The sequence below is a fragment of the Schistocerca piceifrons genome, unplaced genomic scaffold (genome assembly GCF_021461385.2).
Source record: "Schistocerca piceifrons isolate TAMUIC-IGC-003096 unplaced genomic scaffold, iqSchPice1.1 HiC_scaffold_148, whole genome shotgun sequence".
NCBI classification, from domain to species: domain Eukaryota; kingdom Metazoa; phylum Arthropoda; class Insecta; order Orthoptera; family Acrididae; genus Schistocerca; species Schistocerca piceifrons.
Genome location: NW_025727324.1, coordinates 17501 through 20000, shown reverse-complemented (window position 1 = coordinate 20000; position 2500 = coordinate 17501). Strand labels below are relative to the sequence as shown.

General features: G+C 61.5%; 1 pseudogene; it reads left to right on the top strand.

Annotated features, from left to right (window-relative positions):
- The window catches only part of LOC124734517, a 7543-nt pseudogene that overhangs the window by 977 nt on the left and 4066 nt on the right, over positions 1-2500 (top strand).

Sequence of the window (2500 nt, the reverse complement as noted above, 5' to 3'; positions counted from 1 at the left end):
GAAACCTAAAGGCGTAATGAAAGTGAAGGTCTCGCCTTGCGCGGGCCGAGGGAGGATGGGGCTTCCCCGCCCTTCACGGGGCGGCGGCCTCCGCACTCCCGGGGCGTCTCGTCCTCATTGCGAGGTGAGGCGCACCTAGAGCGTACACGTTGGGACCCGAAAGATGGTGAACTATGCCTGGCCAGGACGAAGTCAGGGGAAACCCTGATGGAGGTCCGTAGCGATTCTGACGTGCAAATCGATCGTCGGAGCTGGGTATAGGGGCGAAAGACTAATCGAACCATCTAGTAGCTGGTTCCCTCCGAAGTTTCCCTCAGGATAGCTGGTGCTCGTACGAGTCTCATCCGGTAAAGCGAATGATTAGAGGCCTTGGGGCCGAAACGACCTCAACCTATTCTCAAACTTTAAATGGGTGAGATCTCCGGCTTGCTTGATATGCTGAAGCCGCGAGCAAACGACTCGGATCGGAGTGCCAAGTGGGCCACTTTTGGTAAGCAGAACTGGCGCTGTGGGATGAACCAAACGCCGAGTTAAGGCGCCCGAATCGACGCTCATGGGAAACCATGAAAGGCGTTGGTTGCTTAAGACAGCAGGACGGTGGCCATGGAAGTCGGAATCCGCTAAGGAGTGTGTAACAACTCACCTGCCGAAGCAACTAGCCCTGAAAATGGATGGCGCTGAAGCGTCGTGCCTATACTCGGCCGTCAGTCTGGCAGTCATGGCCGGTCCTTGCGGCCGGCCGCGAAGCCCTGACGAGTAGGAGGGTCGCGGCGGTGGGCGCAGAAGGGTCTGGGCGTGAGCCTGCCTGGAGCCGCCGTCGGTGCAGATCTTGGTGGTAGTAGCAAATACTCCAGCGAGGCCCTGGAGGGCTGACGCGGAGAAGGGTTTCGTGTGAACAGCCGTTGCACACGAGTCAGTCGATCCTAAGCCCTAGGAGAAATCCGATGTTGATGGGGGCCGTCATAGCATGATGCGCTTTGTGCTGGCCCCCGTTGGGCGAAAGGGAATCCGGTTCCTATTCCGGAACCCGGCAGCGGAACCGATACAAGTCGGGCCCCTCTTTTAGAGATGCTCGTCGGGGTAACCCAAAAGGACCCGGAGACGCCGTCGGGAGATCGGGGAAGAGTTTTCTTTTCTGCATGAGCGTTCGAGTTCCCTGGAATCCTCTAGCAGGGAGATAGGGTTTGGAACGCGAAGAGCACCGCAGTTGCGGCGGTGTCCCGATCTTCCCCTCGGACCTTGAAAATCCGGGAGAGGGCCACGTGGAGGTGTCGCGCCGGTTCGTACCCATATCCGCAGCAGGTCTCCAAGGTGAAGAGCCTCTAGTCGATAGAATAATGTAGGTAAGGGAAGTCGGCAAATTGGATCCGTAACTTCGGGATAAGGATTGGCTCTGAGGATCGGGGCGTGTCGGGCTTGGTCGGGAAGTGGGTCAGCGCTAACGTGCCGGGCCTGGGCGAGGTGAGTGCCGTAGGGGTGCCGGTAAGTGCGGGCGTTTAGCGCGGGCGTGGTCTGCTCTCGCCGTTGGTCGGCCTCGTGCTGGCCGGCGGTGCAGGATGCGCGCGCCTGCGCGGCGTTCGCGCCCCGGTGCTTCAACCTGCGTGCAGGATCCGAGCTCGGTCCCGTGCCTTGGCCTCCCACGGATCTTCCTTGCTGCGAGGCCGCGTCCGCCTTAGCGTGCTCCTCCGGGGGCGCGCGGGTGCGCGGATTCTCTTCGGCCGCCATTCAACGATCAACTCAGAACTGGCACGGACTGGGGGAATCCGACTGTCTAATTAAAACAAAGCATTGCGATGGCCCTAGCGGGTGTTGACGCAATGTGATTTCTGCCCAGTGCTCTGAATGTCAACGTGAAGAAATTCAAGCAAGCGCGGGTAAACGGCGGGAGTAACTATGACTCTCTTAACAACCAAGAACGGTCTCGGGGTCCATCGCCGCCGCCAACATCTTGCGGCCGCCAACGCGGAGATCGTCACGGAGAGGCATCGCGCGAGGTGGACGGAGGAAGAAGTCCTGTCGCTCGCCAAGGCGGAGGCCGAACTGTTCCTTGAGAGGGACGCCCGGTTCTTCTTCGTCAATCAAGAACTCATCAGGATGTTCCCCGACCGAACGCTCGAGGCAATCAAGTGCCGACGGCGGCAAGCTGCCCACAAACAGCTTGTCCGCCAATTCATGGAGGCGCTTGAGGTCGGTCGGGGGGAAGAGCCGGCGTCCCGCCGGGGAGCAGCGAGCCCGCTGCCTGACGCGGGCGAGGCCGCTGCGCCGCCCGTCGACGCAGCCGAGGACTTCGCGGCCGACACCACCGGGCCGCCGCCGGAGGGGCCGACTGACGCCGCCATCTGGGAGCATCTGGCGGGGCTACCCGCTTCCGCCCAGCGTTTCTCTGCCCTGGATCGTGTCATAGGTCTGGGGCGGGGCACGCCGCCCGATGTCATCCTGGGCATGCTCCCGGATGCCCTTGCGTCGGTCGGGTCCAGAGGGGAGAGATCGATCACCAGGA